Source organism: Oncorhynchus masou, chromosome 15, assembly GCF_036934945.1.
Source record: "Oncorhynchus masou masou isolate Uvic2021 chromosome 15, UVic_Omas_1.1, whole genome shotgun sequence".
NCBI lineage: Eukaryota > Metazoa > Chordata > Actinopteri > Salmoniformes > Salmonidae > Oncorhynchus > Oncorhynchus masou.
In genome coordinates this window covers 9,205,045-9,224,019 of record NC_088226.1, presented here as the reverse complement: position 1 = coordinate 9,224,019, position 18,975 = coordinate 9,205,045, and positions in this window count along the sequence as shown.

Sequence of the window (18,975 nt, the reverse complement as noted above, 5' to 3'; positions counted from 1 at the left end):
CAGTTGTAGGCCTATAGGTGCACTTGATTTGCTCTCTGATCATGCCGGGTAAGCGGAGTTCTATCTTCAGACACATGAAATGGTTCAAAATGGGAACCTTGCCTTCGGCGCTAGGGCTGCTGAATTGCACCTACTGCAAACTGTGCAAAATGAATTAAAAAAAATAGGAAAGCAAAGCTTTATCGTTGTTTTTTTTTACATAAATGTTTGGTGATCAACTAGGAATGCCTTGGAGATCGACCAGTTGATTGTGAGGTGGGTGTCCGCTGCCCTAAACACTGTTGTGCGTGAAAAGCTCAGGAGATTTTGAGATTTTGAGTTTTTGAGATACTGGAACCAGTGTGCCTAATATCTACAATCATACCATACTCAAAGTCTCTTAGGTCACTCGTTTTGCCCATTCTAATGTTTAATTGAACAGTAGCTGAATGCCTCTATGCCCATCTGCCTGCTTTGTAAAGTAAGCCACGGCCACCTGACTCACTGTCTGTAGGAGCGAACCATTTTCGTGAACAGAATAGTGTACCTAATAAACTGTGTACATTGTAATCAATGGCCCCTTTTATGGTGCTTATTGGTTTATTCGGATCCCCAACATTGCCGTGAATTAGTTGGTGGAGAGACCCCTGGTGGCATGTCTTGTGGGGTACGTATGGGTGTCTGAGCTGCATGTTATTTGATTATGAAGACAATCTGGAATTTTCATCACAGTTGTGGAAGAAAATGTATTTTGTTATATTATATGGCCTGAAGAAGGTGCAGGCCATCCTGCTCCTGTTAGTTTCTGTAATATTGCTAAATCACACGGTTTCAAGTTGCCCTTTAAGTTTTTGTAGTCTGTTTTATAACTGTTTCATGGTTACAGTTATCTCGTGATGTGTGGGAGAGTGGACGTGTCCTTGATATGATTTGTATTTCTCTTTCTCTACTATCTGTGGTGATAAGCAGAAGTACCGGACTCATTTGAAGGCTATGTGAAACACCCCACCATCCTCGCTCTGTATAAGATGTCTGTCTGTGAGAACAAATAGCGAATTTAATAGATTTTCCCACGCATGTTCAAATAAAGCTTTTCTATATCGAGATTGGTTTTTCCACCACACAGTCATATTTCTCATAATACAGTGCCTTCAGAAAGTACTGATACCCCTTGATTTATTCCATTTTGTTGTGTTACAGCCTGAATTCAAAATGGATTAAATACATTTTTCTTCTCACCCATCAACACAATACCCCATAATGATGAAGTGAAAACATGTTTTTAGAAATGTTAGCAAATTTATTTAAAATGAAATACAGAAATATATAAATGTACTCATTCAAAAATCATGTTGAACACTTATTGCGCACAGGGTGAGTCCATACAACTTATTTTGTGACTTGTGAAGCACATTTTTACACCTGAACATATTTAGGCCTGCAATAACAAAGGGGTTGAGATACTTATTGACTCAAGACATTTCAGCTTTTCATTATTATTAACTTGACAAAATTTAGAAAAACACAATTCCACTTTACATTCTGGAATATTGTGTGTAGGTGTCAGGACTTCTAGAAGTAGTGGGTGGAGGAGTCAGGCGCAGAGAGCAGGGTAGTTTGATAAGTGGACATATATTTATTCCCAAAGCAACAGATTGTCGGTCAACGCCACACACACGGGCGCTAAAAGACCCAGTCCAAAACAAACAGCACGAAACGGTTCGGGAAATAAAATACACAAAATATGCACACACCAAATACAGAAAAAACAAGCCCGTACAAAAGCCGGCGGGCCTACCGGGTTTAAATAGCCCAAAACCAAAAACCCAAACAAGAAACAGGTGCAACTAATCAGACAACACTAAATGAAACAGAAAAGGGGATCGGTGGCAGCTCGTAGGCCGGCGACGACGAGCGCCGCCCGAACAGGAAGAGGCACCGTCTTCGGAGGGATTCGTGACAGTAGGCCAGTGACAACAAATCTCAATTGAATCCAATTTAAATGCAGGCTGTAACACGACAAAAGGAGGAAGAAGTCAAGGGGCGTTAATACTTTCTGAAGGCACTGTACCTTGAAGAGAAGCACTTCATCTCTCGTCAACCCTCAACCAGGAAAGACTGGTGTCATGACGTTGGCCTGGGGGTAGGTTTATGACAATCATAAATACCTCTTCCCCCCTTTTTCCTCTCTCTATCCTACTGATGTTACATTTGCAAAACCCTTGGTTAACATAGAGATTCTGGGAACATCAGAAAGTGGGGGGAAATTAACTATATTCTGGTAATCTGACCAATTGAACATACGCGTGGTACTTAATGAATATGATGTCAGTTCAGTTGTCATCTGAGACATTCTCATCAATGATAAGATGACAAACTCTACAGCGGAAAGTCAACACATCAGAGTTATCGGATTCACATGGAATTGTTGTTCAATTTAAATGTTTGAATATGAAATTATTCATGATGGGATGAAATGTGATTTTAGCTTCTAAAATGTGAGATTTGGGTTTTCATAAGGTAGGGCTCTGCTCAATCAGTGGCCCACCCCTGTGAAGGGACATGGGCTATAAAACTTTTGAAACATGCCCTCCTCTCCCTTCCTATATAAAGCCTTGACGACAATATAACCTCCTGTTCTGAGGATGTGAGGATGACGGTCCGATGTCAGAATGGTTCCGATAATAACTACAGAACGAAGCCAACATCAGCGTGAGCTTTGGTTACATTTTACATTTACATTTAAGTCATTTAGCAGGTTGCGAATGATATGAACTTTGAACTCTTATTCACTACAGAAGGGATACCTCCTAGCCGTTGAGTTAGCAACAGCAGGTTAGGAAGGAACAGACAGAGTATCCCAACGATGTTACTACAACGACGTTGCTACAACGTATCCAATTTACCAGCAGAGACATTCTTCAAAGGACTTGGTTGGGCAACACGGCCTTCCATCTACCACCAACCTACCGAAGCGCAGCTCAGAGTAAATATTTATTGCATTTTCCTTTTCCAAATGGGCGGTAATTTAGAATGCATAAGATACTGTATTTACGATAGCACAGCTTCGCCTTTGTTCCAGTCTCCTGCTCTTTCACTCAACCCAGCCCCTTTTCCTTTGTGTAACAAGCTGTCATATCTGTTCCGCCCGCTAGGGACGTTTTCCTTTATGACGGCAATTTGTAATCAAGTTATGATTTAATTATGTGTGTGTGATTCTGTGTGATTAGTTAGGTATTTAGTAAATAAATAATTAAACCCAATTTTGTATTGCTGATTCAAATTGTTAGCCAGGGCTCTTGCAGATAACCAAGAATTTACAACTTTCAGATGAGACTGAAGTAAGATGAAGATTAATGTTGACTGCTATGGATGTAAAATATTACTAGGTCTTTAAGAGTTTATTCGGAAGATAACAGCTCCATAAATATTATTTTGTGGTGCCTGACTCTCTAGTTAATTACATTTACATGATTAGCTCAATCAGGTGATATTAATTACGGAGAAATTATTTTATAGAATAGCATGTCTTATCAATTAATCAAGCATAGCCAAAGACACGACAATTGTAATACTTCTGACAGCCAACTGTATAACTCCGCCCATAACTTTTGTACTTCATAGCATTCCTAGAAACATAAAATTGCTTTTTAAATTCTTTCATGGAAATAAATGTATCCCCTGTTACCAAGTCATTTACGGATTCTATGCCTTTAGTTTTCCATGTGGACCAATTTATTGGTGAATTCTGAAAATCTATCCAAGGATTTTTCTATAGGGTTCTTTTTTTAGGGATTGATATTGGTTCTTGTAGAATGTTTCATTTTCTTCCATATTATTTTGTTCTAAACTATGAAGACGTTAATGTTCTTAGCTTTTTCCTTTGAAAATAGACATATAAAAAGATTCTGGGGATGAGCATGGGCATCTTCAATATGTACCCATTGTTCCTCTGTAGTGGATTAAGTCACTGAAAGCCTTGGTAAAAGCCTTGGAGAGCCAAGTATACTTTTTAAAATAATATCTTTGGTGGGGTATTTGGTTTTAGCAAAAATAAATGCAAAAACTTTGGGAGCCATACCATTCTGAAGAGGTTTATTCTACCTGTAAGTTCTATGGGAAGATTTTTCCATTTAAAGAACTGCTTTCAAATGGTTAAGTAATGGAATAAAGTTCTCTCTATATATGTCACGCTCATTGTATGGATGAGACCAAGGCGCAGCGGTGTAAGCATACATTCTTCTTTAATTAAAGAAAGAACACTGAACAGCTATCAAAACAACAAAAACGACCCATGACGCTAATATGGCTAGTGCAGACAGGCAACTAAACATAGAATAGAACCCACAAATACCCTAGTCAAAATGGCTACCTAAATATTGTCCCCAATCAGAGACAACGATAAACAGCTGCCTCTGATTGGGGACCAATTCAGGCCACCATAGACATACAAATACCTAGACTTACAAAACCCCTAGATATACAAAAAACCCTAGAAAATATAAAAACTAACACCCACCCTCGTCACACCCTGACCTAACCAAAATAATAAAGAACACAAAGATAACTAAGGTCAGGACGTGACAATATAATTAGTTGTTTGTTGTCACTTTATTAAGCATCCACTTTAATTTTATATCCTGGGATGTTAAAGTATTTTGAAAATGTTTTTAGCAAAGGAGGCATTGAGTTTCCGATATTGGTCAGGTATATCAGGAGATAAGTTTAGTTTCTAAGTTTAGTTTAGTTTATGTTTACCAATACCTGTTATGTTTCTAATTCTTTCTGCAGGTGGTGCAATTGCCAGTACTATTATAATTATTATTACTATTATAATAGTTTTATTACATTTATTATTTCTTCCAATGTTTTGAACAGAAAAGGCCTTTCAAGATGTTTGAAAGCCTTTTTGGCATCAACAGCCATTATTGATAAATCTATATTCTATTAAACTGAAACATGTTCTTGTATTTGTTTGTTTGTGTCTATTTTTACTAAACCCTTTTTTATATGTATCAAGTCTGGTAAGACTTTAGCCATTCTATTGCATATAAGCTTTGTTATTATTTTATTGTCACATTTCATCAAACTTATGGGTAAATAATCAGTAGGGGACTCTCCATATTTTCCTGGTTTTATAACTGAAATAACAGTTTGATTACATGGAACTAGGAAGTACTGAATTGAGTGACATGTGTGTTGTTATTTGTGTAAATAGGGTTGCTACTTTGTCCCAAAATGTTGAACAGAATTCTATGGGAAAGCCTTCCATTCCTGGTGATTTTCTCCGCCCGAATGATTAAACAATATCTAATATTTATTTTTAGGTGATCTCTGTGTTGAGTCTAAGAAGGCTATAGGATCCGTCCAAGTGCTGTTTAATTCTGATTTACACTGAACAAAAATGTAACATGTAAAGTGTTGGTCCCATGTTGTATGAACTGAAATAAAAGATCCCAGAAATGTTCCATACGCACAAAAAGCTTATTTCTCTCAAATGGTGTGCACAAATTTGATTACATCCCTATTACTGAGCATTTCTCCTTTGCCAAAATAATCCACCCACCTGATGGGTGTGGTATATCAAGAAGCTGGTTAAACAGGATGATCTTTACACAGGTGCTCCTTGTGCTGGGAACAATAAAAGGCCACTCTAAAATGTGCAGTTTTGTCACACAACACAATGCCACAGATGTCTCAAGGTGAGGGAGTGTGCAATTGGCATGCTGACTGTGGGAATGTCGACCAGAGCTGTTGCCAGCAGAAAATGTAATGCACATCCAATGGGCCTCACAACCGCAAACCACGTGTATGGTGTTGTGTGGGTGAACGGTTTTCTGATGTGAGTGCCCCATGGGGACAGTGGGGCTATGGTATGGGCAGGCATAAGCTATGGACAACGAACACAACTGCATTTTATCGACGGAAATTTGAATGCAGAAATACTGTGACGAGATCCTGAGGCCCATTTTCGTTCCATTCATCCGCCACCATCACCTCATGTTTCAGCATAATAATGCACAGCCCCATGTCACAAGGATCTGTACACAATTCCTGGTGAGTATAGCCTGCTTACTCAGACATGTCACCCATTGAGCATGTTTGGGATGCTCTGGATTGACGTGTATGAAAGCTTGTTCCAGTTCCTGGCAATATCCAGCAACTTCGCACAGCTATTGAAGAGGAGTGGGACAACATTCCACAGGCCACAGCCAACAGCATGATCCACTCTATGCGAAGGAGATGTTGCCCTGCATGAGGCAAATGGAAGTCACACCAGATACTGACTGGTTTTCTGATCCATGCCCCTACTTTTTTAAAAGGTATCTGACCAACAGACGCATATCTGTATTCCCAGTCATGTGAAATCCATAGATTAGAGCCTAATGAATGTATTCAATTGACTGATTTCCATATATGAACTGTAACTCAATCAAATCTTAGAAATTGTTGCATGTTGCATATTTTTTTTTTCAGTATATATTGTGGCGTACAGCAGGTCAGCCACCAGGGGGAGACTCGTCGAGACCTGGTGACAGACAGAGTATACATCACGAGGCGATGGCTCCATTGCTGGACGTGCCAGGTCTCGACAGGCTCTCCAGCCAGGACTAATTGGGGCTGATTGGGAGCTGGTGAGTAATCAAGGGCTGATTGCTCACCAGCTGTGCAAGGCCCATAAAGCTGCCAGAAGGGCAGCACACAGAAAAGAGCAAGGGGAAGAAAGCACTCCCGTATAGTTGGGGATGGTTGCTGAGGTATGAGGGAGTTCAGTTTTTGTGCCCGACAGGATACAGCAAGACCCGGAGCCCAGAAGACGGTATCCCGGAGAGGGTCTCATGGGGGAGACCTATCCTTTTCTTTTTGATTTATTATTTACATAAACACCCTTGAAACTGAGCAAATCATACTCTGTCCGTGTCTGATCTGTGTAAACGTCTTGACCAAACCCCCTGGTCTGCCACAAGTGGTGGAGAATGCGGGCACTCTAAAGTGGTCAGATCAGAGTTGACGTTTACACAGCATCAGCATGGACGAGTTGATAGCTCAGTTCGTCTGGGCCCAACAAACACAACAGGCAGTTCAGAAACGAATGCTGGAGGAACAGCGACTACAAAACGTCCGCCTCGTTGAGGAAATCAGGAAGCTGCAAGGAGGAGCGTCTCCTGAATCACATCCCAACCCGTTTTTAATCAAGCTAAAGAAAGACGATGACATCGAAACATACCTCTGTACGTTTGAACGGACAGCGCTATGGGAAGGATGGCCAAGGTCGAAGTGGGCTAGTCTGTTGGCCCCATTCCTCTCTGGGAATGCCTAAAAGGCATATTGAGACCTGAACGAAGAACAGGCAGCTAACTATGATGGACTCAAATGGGAGATACTCAGCCGATACGGGTACAGCCTGGCAGCCCATCGGGTCGGTTCTACGACTGGAGGTTCGTACACGGCGCATTCCCGCGAGTCCAGATGAGCGACCCACTGCACGTCACCAGGGCATGGCTCCTAACCGACATATCCACCCTCTCCATCCTTGACAAAATGGTCCTTGATTGCTCCTTACGGGCGCTACCCCACGACATGAAGAGGGCAGCGAGTCTATGTGTTCCCCAGACCTTGGAGGGCCTCCTGGAAGCAGTGGAGACATATCAGAACACTCAGGCCTTGCTGAGTGGGAGCCGGGACGAGTTGGCGACCCGTTTGAGTGGACAGAAGGACAGCCCCACCGCTGTATCCCCCAAACTGACAGTCGGCAGGGCCAAAGGACTGCAAACCTGTGGAGAGACGACTGGGGTAGTGCCGACCCGCCACCGACAACCCCAGGTAGATGGAGACCAAAGGAGATGTTTTGAGTGTGGCGGCCGGAGGCACATTGCCTGGAATTGCCCGGCTCGAGAGGAGTCAATGCCATCAGCTAAGCCCGGACGCGAGATGGGTCATGCCATAAACTGTCACCTCCTATTGGACGCACCACGAATCAACTGCACCCATGGTCCCGGTGAAGGTTGACGGACACGACACAGAAGCGCTATTAGACTCCGGAAATATGGTACGCTCGTAACCACGAGCCTGCTGAACCAGGAGACCGAACGGGGTAGGGAGATGTCCATTTCCTGTGTTCACGGTGACACAAAGCGGTATCCAACCGTATGGACCAACCTCGTGACCCCATAAGGGAGCTGCCAGATGATGGTGGGTGCAGTACCAGAATTTCCGGTACCTCTTCTAGTGGGATGGGATTGTCCGCTGTCCGCTATGGGGCCACGAGTTGAGGGAGAAGATACGAGCCAGCCCGAAGAAGAGAGCGGGGATGTTCCACAACACTTGAAAGCTGCCGCAGCCCAAGTGATAGCGGTGGATGGACAGCTACTTCCGGGGGTGAGTGACTGGCGATACCCCGATTTCCAAATCAAGAATAACCTTTTGTATCAGGTGTCGCGCCAACAGGGGGAACTTTGAGAGGTGTTGTTGCTGCCCCCATGGTACGTGGGTTGCGTTCATCAGCTGGCCCTCACCCACCTGTTGGGGCGCAACAGGGAATGTTGAAGACCCGGCAACGGATCACTGCCTGGTTCCACTGGCCCGGGATGAGGAGGGCCGTGGAAGACTGTTGTCGCTGCTACCCTGTGTCAACTCACTGCCCCGAAAGCCCACTTCCGAAACCCATTGGTACCCCTACCGATCATCGGGGTGCCCTTTGAACGTATCGCCATGGACATAGTGGGACACCGGTACATCCTGGTGATAGTAGATTATGCCACCCGGTATCCCTAGGCCATTCCCCTACGGGCGGCGCTATCCAAGGGAATCGCCCAGGAGCTGTTCCACCTTTTTAGCCAGGTGGGCATCCCGAATAAGATCCTGACAGACCAAGGTACTGAGTTCTCTTGCAGATCCGGACCTACGTCTTTCACCAGCAGACGGATGGGCTCATCGAGCGCTTCAATAAAACGCTCAAACAAATGCTGCGGAAGGTCATCAAGCAGGACGGGAAGAACTGGGACCAGCTACTACCCCACCTAATGTTCGCAATCTGAGAAGTACCCCAGTCCTCCACTGGGTTTTCCTCTTTCGAACTCCTCTAAGGGAGGAGGCCACGCGGCCTACTGGACCTCACCAAGGAGGTGTGGGAATTCCAACCGATGCCATTACGCAGCGTGGTAGAGCACGTGGAGACAATGAGGAAGTGGATGACAGCCATATGGCCAGTCGTGAGGGAACATATGGAGAAGGCCCAACGCGCTCAAGCCCAGGTCTACAATCGGGGAGCCCAGCCCCAAGAATTCCAGGTGGGAGACAGGGTGTTGGTCATAATCCCAACGTCCAAAATTAAGTTCCTGGCAACATGGCACGGGCCATACGAGGTGATCGAGAAGTTGGGACCTGTAAATTACTGCGTATGGCAACCAGGGAGACGGAAACCCCCAACAGATTTACAATGTTGAAGAAGTGGCACGAGAGGACAGCCTTGGCCGTGTTATGGTCGGGACCCAGGACACCAACGGTACCAGTGGTGGTCCCTAGCAATGAGGACCTCAATCCGGCCCAGAAGCAAGAGCTCAGGGAGCTCATCAATTGGAACACGGCGGTGTTCTCTGAGAAGCCGGGCCGCACAACCCTCATTGAACACCACATCCGTACCCGGCCCAGGGAAACAGTACGAAAGAGGTCATATCGGATTCCGGAGGCCCGAAGGAAGGCTGTGAAACAAGAAGTGGAGGCTATGCTGAAGATGGGGGTCATTGAAGAGTCCCACAGTGCATGGTGCAGCCCCATCATGTTGGTGCCCAAACCGGACAGTAGCCTTAGCTTCTGTAATGATTTCCGGGGTGTGAACGACATAAGTTTATTCGATGCCTACCCTATGCCGAGGGTAGACGAGCTCATGGACTGATTGGGAAATGCCCGGTACACCAGCACCCTTGACCTGACCAAAGGATGTTTGCAGGTACCGTTGGCAGCCTCCTCCCGGGAGAAGACTGCGTTCTCGACACCAGACGGTTTGTATCAGTACCGGGTGCTCCCGTTCAGTCTCCAGAGCCCCGCCCACATTCCAGCAACTGATGAACAGAGTGCTTCGATCCCACCAGCAGTACGCAGCGGCCTATCTGGATGATATCATCATCCACAGCCAAGGTTGGGAAGAGCACCTGACGCACTTCCAGGCGGTGCTGGACACACTCAGACAAGTCGGGTTGACCGCAAACCCCAAGAAATGTACCTGGGGTATTTGATCGGACGGGGGAATGTCAAGCCCCAGGAGAGGAAGGTTTGCGCGGTACGTGACTGGCCCGTTCCATGCACCAAGACACAGGTCAAAGTCCTTCCTGAGACTGGCAGGATACTATAGCCGGTTTATCCCCAACTTTACGGCTATAGCTTCCCCTCTCACTGATCTAACCAGGGCCCGCCTCCCGAAAACAGTGAAATGGACGGACGAGACAGAAGCGGCGTTCAGCCTTCTGAAAGAAGCACTGTGCTCCCATCCAATTCTCATAACGCCCAGTTTCCAGGTTCCGATGGTGGTCCAGAACAATGCATGTGATATGGGACTAGGGGTCGTTCTGTCCCAGATACATGATGGGGAGGAGCACCCCATCATGTACATCAGCCGACAGCTGATGCCTAGTGAAAACAAATACTCAATTGTTGAGGAGGAGTGTGGGCGCTAGACACTCTCAAATACTACCTGTTAGGTACCCACTTCACCCAGGTCATGGACCATGCTCCCCTGGTCTTTATGACCAGGGGAAAGGACACAAATGATCGGGTCACCAGATGGTTCTTGTCCCTTTAACGCTTCTCTTTTTCTTTTGTGCACAGGTCAGGGGCATAGCATGGAAACGCGGATGCCCTATCGAGAAGGGAGACATACATGGCACTGATTACAGTCCCCTCCCCGACAGAGCAAAGGGGGGTTTAGTATAGCAGGTCAGCCACCAGGGGGAGACTCGTCTGGGCCTGGTGACAGACGGAGTACATATCACGAGGCTATGGCTCCATCTGCTGGACTCGTCAGGTCTCGACGGGCTTTCCGGCCAGGACTAATTGGGTCTGATTGGGAGCTGGTGAGTAATCAAGGGCTGATTGCTCACCAGCTGTGCAAGGCCCATAAAGCTGCCAGAGGGGCAGCACACAAAAAAAGAGAAGGGGGGAGAAAGGACTCCAGTACAGTTGGGGACGGTTGCAGAGGTATGAGGAGGGAGTCCAGTTTTTGTGCCCGACAGGATACAGCAAGACCCGGTGAGGGTCTCATGGGGAAGACCTATCCTTTTCTTTTGATTTATTATTTAAACACCCTTGAAACCTAGCTAATCATATTCTGTTCGTGTCTGATCTGTGTAAACGTCTTGACCAAACCCTCTGGTCTGCCACAATATACATTTTCATAGAAGCTTAAAATTGTAATTAATCTTGTTGTTATTTGTAATTACTGCATTTTTATCTTTTCAAAATATAACTGGTTTAGCCTGAATTCATTTGTGAAAGCTACGAGATATTTACCAGATTGATTTGCCATGAAGTAATATTTGAGTTTAACCTGTAATTGTTGGTTCACTTCAAAAGTATAAGATTGTATTCCTGCTTAAGTTCTTTTTCTAAAATAGTCATCTTTTTCTTTAATTTTAATTTATAAATCAGATGTGGCTTTTGCCTAGTATAAGATTATCATTCACCTAATGTACGACTTAAAGGCATCCCAGATTATGCCGGGGTCAGCTTTTCTCTCTCCTCTGTCTACATTTGTAATGGTAAAGTTCACATTTTTTTGTTTACGTATTTAATATATTTTGGGTCCAGAAGATGCACTCTGTTCATTCTCAATTCTGTCGCTAAGTGTATTCTATTGGTGTAATTAACCATAATACAGGAGAATGATCAAACTGATTGGGTGGCTGTTAGAGCAAGCAAAGCGTACTTTAGTATTTTTAGGCAGTGGAATTACTTTAGGCTTTAGGGAATAGGGGTGGCAGTACAGTCTGCTACCATTCTCAATAGTTTCCCATCAAGGTTGTCTATAACTGGTGGTTTATCATTATTGATGGATAACAATAGTTTTCCACCTCTCCCACACTAACTTCACCAAATTCAAAATAGCAATCCTTTCATTAGATCATGTGATGACCCTCCCACTCTGTCTGCCGAATTATTTCACTTTGCTCTTGTTTTCCTTATTAGGATGTCGGTGGGCGGAGCTGGGAGGGTCGCCATTCATTGAGAAGACTCTCTCTCTATGCAGATACACTGTTGGATTTTGGTTGTGGCATTTTTGTGGCTGTTTTGTTTGTTTGCTTTGGCAGCCTTCAACACCCCTCATCATCACATCTATGCCCGCAACCACTCACTTACACTACCGACTACATACACCATTGTTTATAGGTTACTTCAGTTATTAAATATATTTTTGTTACGAACTGGTTCGTGACTATCCTATATACAATATATGATGGTTCACTGTTCAATGTTGTCATTTCACTCCTGAGTTTTTCCACTTTACTAGTGAAATATTCATTGAACTGATTGGCAATATCGAAAGATTTTGTTATAAATGACCCATCAACTTCAATGAACAATGGAGATTAATTGGATTTTCTGCCCATGAGACCATTTAAGGTACTCCAAAGTTTGTCATTTATCCAGGCTGTATTACAAACGGCTGTGATTGGGAGTCCCATAGGGCGGTGCACAATTGGCCTAGCGTCATCCGGGTTTGGCGGGTGTAGGCTGTCAATGTAAATAAGATTTTGTTCTTAACTGACTTGCCGAGTGTTGGGGAATAGTCAGAATTAGTTGGGTAACATAGATAGGATGTTTTATTTTCATGATATGCTTATGAGTTATTTCTGATAAGAATGTATTTTGTTGTACTATAGTGGTGGCCATTGGCAGTTATCTGTTCTCTGTCAGGACTAAGTTGCTTGAGCCGCAGAGGAGAGGTCAAGGTGTCATCATGTGTAAACATATATTTTGCTCCACTGTGTCTGTGTGCCAGTCACTCCCTACTTTTCCCATCGGGGAGAGGAGGATGGCAGTGTCTGGAATCATTCTATGCTCCCTCTTTTGTTGCCCCTATCTTAACCTATAGCCTCACTCTCCTCTCCTTAAGCTTGTCCAGGATTGGTTGTATTTAGAATTGGTTGTATCTAAATGACAATTTGATATATATCATAGGGTGGGGGTAATGTCTTGGTACCATTTTGTACCAAGGACGAAATAAGAGCTTTGTTTAGGAGACCAAACTGAACGATAATTTATAGCCAACTCTGTCTGGCTAGGGGATACTCCTCTCTGAAGTAAAGTCTTTCTTTGTGTAAGTTCCTAAGACCTGTGGTTTGTCATGTCGTCTAGGGGGGTGGATCTTTGCTATAAAGGATCCCATTTGCCATTATGTTGGGACTCTCAACTTTTCATTAGAGATACTGAACTGTTGAAAGTCAAAATGCTATTGCAAAAGCTTAATTATTATTAAAGGTAAAGATTAAGCATAACTGACTGGTGTGTGATTTGCTCCCTCATCATTTGGTAATTAAGGAAATTTCCACGACACTAGTTAAATAAGTAAAATCTTGGTTTGGTAATATAATTTCTTATTTTTGTTAATTTTAGTCACTACATTTCTCAATTTACAGTATGTCAACCAATCAGCTGAACAGCCTGACTTGTTTGCTACCTCTTCCTTTGAACCATACAATCTTTTAATTCATCATCAAGGCAGGTATCTCTTACAGTTCTCACAGTTAGTTTCTTAACAGGTGTGTGTTTGTCAACAATTGTTGTGAATAATTGTAAAAATACTTCCAGTGCTTCATCTGGATTCCTCATACACTTCAGACCAACATTTTTTGATGTTTTGAGTCCTGAGAAAATATTTTTTATGATCTCTTAAAAATGACTTTAGGTCCAACTTTCAGCACTTTGGCTCTCCTTGTTATTGCCACAATATTAGGGTCGATACAGCCAATGGGAACTGATATTGCTTTGGAGAAAAGCTCTGCAGCATTAGTGAAGATATGATCAATAAAAGTGGATGTCACAGATCCAACCCTATTGGTTCACACTAGTTTGTTGAGTGATAACCTGGGTCATATTACAGATGTTAGTCACAGTTAGAAGCTTCCTCTTGAGAGGGCAGCTAGTTGTTAACCAGTCAATGAACAGGTCACTCATAAAATAGACCTGTTAACATCACACACCTTATCAAGCATAGCACAAATATTATCCAAATACTGACTGTAAGCACTTGGTGGCCTACAGCAGCACCCCAAAATAAGAGACTTTAGATGAGGTAGGTGAACTTGCAACTTGCAAGGAATTATCTAAGTGAGTTTCAGAGATTGGCAGTGTTATCCAACACCTCCCCCATAGGCATTCCTGTATTTTCTGTAGACGTTATATCCTTGCATTGCTACTGCTGTATCATCAAATAAATTATCTAAGTGAGTTTCAGAGATGGCCAGTGTTATCCAATGTAAGCAAGTTATTGATCTCATGAACCGTATTATTTTGTAGGCTACATACACTACATTACCAAAAGTATGTGCGCACCTGCTCATCGAACATCTAATTACAAAATGATGGACATTAATATGGAGTTGGTCCCCCCTTTGCTGCTATAACAACCTCCACTCTTCTGGGAAGGCTTTCCACTAGATGTTGGAACATTGCTGTGGGGACTTGCTTCCATTCAGCCACAAGAGCATTTGTGAGGTCGGCACTGATGTTGGTCGATTAAGCCTGACTCACGGTCGGCATTATAAGTCATCCCAAAGGTGTTCAATGGGGTTGAGGTCGGAGCTCTGTGCAGGCCAGTCAAGTTCTTCCACACCGATCTCGACAGACCATTTCTGTATGGACCTCGCCTTGTGCACGGGGGCATTGCCATGCTGAAACAGGAAAGGGTCTTCCCCAAACTGTTGCCACAAAGTTGGAAGCACAGAATCATCTAGAATGTCATTGTATGCTCTAGCGTTAAGATTTACATTCACTGGAACTAATGGGCCTAGCCCGAAACATGAAAAACAGCTCCAGACCATTTTTCCTCCTCCACCAAACTTTACAGTTGGCACTATGCATTGGGTAAGGTAGCGTTCTCCTGGCACTAAATGAACAGTTATTGTGCTGATGTTGCTTCCAGAGGCAGTTTGAAACTCGGTAGTGAGTGTTGTACCAAACCAAATACATGTTTTTTATTATTCTTTATTATTCTTTTTTTTTTTACACACTTCAGCACTCGGCGGTCCAGTTCTGTGAGCTTGTGTGGCCTACCACTTTACAGCTGAGCCGTTGTTGCTCCTAGATGTTTCCACTTCACAATAACATCACTTACAGTTGACCAGGGCAGCTCTAGCAAAGCAAAAATTTGACGAACTGACTTGTTGGAAAGGTGGCATCCTATGACGGTACCACGTTGAAAGTCACTGAGCTCTTCAGTAAGGCCATTCTACTGCCAATGTTTGTCTATGGATATTGCATGGCTGTGTGCTCTGTACACCTGTCCGCAATGGATGTGGCTGAAATAGCCGAATCCACTAATTTGAAGGGGTGTCCACATACAAAAGTACGTACAGTGCATATTAATATGGGATATTCTTAGCCCTTTCCAGGCTACCTTATCAGAGATAGACATAATATGAAGGATAAAACATATTGTTTGCCTAATCAGATGTCAGTTGGTGTATGTGTGTGACCACAAGTCTATTTTTTTTACCCCATTTCCTCCTCAAATTAGCTCCCTTGGCTCATCTTTGCAACTCCTCAATGGGCTCGGGGAGAGGCAAAGCTCGAGTCATGCTTCCTCTGAAACATGACCCACCTGGCCGCCTACTTCTTATCACACTGCTTGCTTAACCCGGATGTCAGCAGCACCAATCTGCTGGAGGAAACACTGTTCGTCTGACAACCGGAGTCAGCCTGCAGGCGCCCAGCCCAGCCAAGGAAAGCCCCACTAGTCAAACCCTCCCCTACCCCAGATGGGCTGGATCGAACCCCAGGCTGTAGTGGCGCCTCAGCACTGTAGTGTAGTGCTTTTGACCGCTGCGCCACCCAGGACCTTACTCCACCCATTCCATTGGCCATAATGCAAATCACTGTATATTAATTACATATTGTCTTATAGATTTCCATCTAACGTCCCATCTGAATGACTCCTATAGTCTTATAGATTCCCATCTAAAGTCCCATCTGAATTATGCTCCTTTCACTTTCCTGGGGCATTGGGATCTCCTTAGACTAGGGACTAGGGGCACATCCATGGGTGGGCCTGGGAGGACATAGGCCCACCCAATTGAGAGCCAGGCCCAGCCAATCAAAATGAGTTTTATTATGGGGGGCTTTATTATAGACAGAGATACTCCTCCGTTTCCTCAGCTGTCCGGGTGGCTGGTCTCAGAAGATCCCGCAGGTGAAGAAGCCGGATGTGGAGGTCCTGGGCTGGCGTGGTTAAACGTTGTCTGCAGTTTTGAGGCAGGTTGGACCTACTGACAAAATCTCAAAACAATGTTGGAGGCGGCTTATGGTAGAGAAATTAACATTCAAGTCTCTGGCAACAGCATGTCAATTGCACGCTCCATCAGAACTTGAGACATCTGTGGCATTGTATTGTGTGACAAAACGGCACATTTTAATGTGGCCTTTTATTGTCCTCAGTACAAGGTACACCTGTGTAATGACCATGCTGTTTAATCAGCTTATTAATATACCACACATATCAGGTGGATGGATTATCTTGGCAAAGGAGAAATGTTCATTAACAGGGATGTAAAACAAATTTGTACACACAATTTGAGAAAAATAAGCTTTTTTTGCATATGGAAAAATTCTGGGATCTTTTATTTCAGTTCATGAAACATGGAACCAACACTTTACATGTTGCGTTTATATTTTTGTTCAGTATATTATGATCTAAAATTGAGAACAGAGCATTTCCGTTGTTCGCTGTAACATATGCAGTAGTGATTAACATATTTTCTTTACAAACCTAAATAATAGTAAATACAAGTAAACTGTGTTTGTGTGTGTGTGCATGTGTTTATATGTGTATTAATGTCCTTTGTGATATTATCCACAACAGAAAAAAGGGGACATTCAATTGTCTGGTTCCTGGATGCAGGTTGAAGGAGCTAGACCGGTTGGACAAGCACTTGGCTGCCATGCATCCTGCTGTTGTAAGTCATACACCTTTTCGCAGATCTTTCAACTTAACTTAACTTACATTTACAGGATGCTAAAGTCACCAATCTCCTAGCAAAGAGAGAGGCAGCCATAGACAACCTCAGTGAACTGAGGTACTCCAATCAGCCATACGGATGACCTCCGACCTGGACCTCCTCATTCACCCCGCTGCTATGCTGTCAGACGCAGACTTCATGCCGGACACAGCTTCCGACAGCAGCCCTGAGGGGGAGTGGAGATGCCATCGCCACCTTCCCCAGACAACCAGATCCCGCTGCGCCGACCCAGGCATCAACAGGAAGACCAAGAGGAAGTGTCATCTTCTCATGATGATGTCAACAATGAAACAAACAGAACGTCCCCAACCGGCAGCCCTCAGCCAATGGTCATACAGCTCTCCTCCACCCTCCCCTCCAAAAGGTGCCAGAGACTTACCAGGAAGGTTGAAAAGGCACCAGACCCTCTTGAAAGTCTCCAACGCCAAGCTCAAAGATGCTAATAGGCAGCGCCTCTCTCAGCTCCAGGGGGGAATGTGCGACGAAGTATTGGTGATGGTTAGGGTTTAGGGCAGGGGTTCCCAATTTTTTTTGGCCCATGACCCCATTTTGATATCTGAAAATTGTTGCAGCCTCAACAATAAATTCTGCAATTAACAGCCAATGTTAACTTTAAAAAAAAATTGGGGATATGGCAGTCAATTGCAAAACATTCTGATTGTATTCTCAACTCACCACAAAATACTTGTAATGTGGGGCTATGACAGTCAATTGCAAATGAGTCTGATATAATTCCTATTTTCACCACCCCTAATGAGATGGGTGTGCTTGATGTATGTCACGTCCGAACTTCTCAAAATCAGGGGGCGTGGTCGACAGTGCTGTCCTCAGCTCTCCCGTCACATCCAAACTAGATCGATATTTGTTTATAATGCAGACGAGATCACTGAATCAGTGTACCATGAGTTTAAATGCTCTGAGGAAGACGGCACAGTATTCCCTTTGAGTCAGGAACCAGAACTCCTCCATAGTGACCTGTGAATAGGTTCTCTGCAGCATTTGGTGACATGAGAGCTCAATCAGCTGTTCGATTTCACTTACCAACATGTCAACAGAGCCAGGACCACAGTCAAACGGATTTTGCTGATGCGGTCACTCATCTGCAGAATTTTTTGTATTTCCCCTGCATGCTTGCGTTTAATTTGTTCAGTTTCCCGAATATGTCTGTTACATAGCTAAGGAGATATTTTATTTTTATTACACAGAAAGTCAACAAAGGCTGTTTTTTTTTTTTTACATCCATTGCAAGTTAAACAGTTGCTCCAAAATTGCTGGTCATCAACCTCCTCCTTATGGTGTGCCAGTTGGGGTTAGCACGCTGTCCAACTGTTGCCTGCCGTGTAGCCTCCTGCTGATACATCGACAGTGCCATGCCAACCAAGGTGCCGGCATGCCCCTTGTTTTTTAACAATGTCCGGTACAGACAGGGAGGGTAGTGGTTGTTCTGGCTCAGGTTCAAGGAGCCATGACATTCCACTGAACCTGCCCCGGAGACGGTTCCTTAGACACTGAAGATCCTTCTCTGTGGGCTATCGGGACAGAGATTTGTAGTCTTCAGCCAGGTACAGGTCCTCCACTGACTCCACCTGGTTGGGCATGGCTGGCTTCCTCCACTCGCATTCTATATCCGTACAGCCAGTATTGTGAACAGCAAAAATGGCCAATGCAGCCACATGGCTACACTTATGAGCTCCACGGGGGCATTTACACGTGGTAGAGAGAATCCCCTGGTCACCTATAGAGACCTGCCAAGAGGAACGATGTTAAG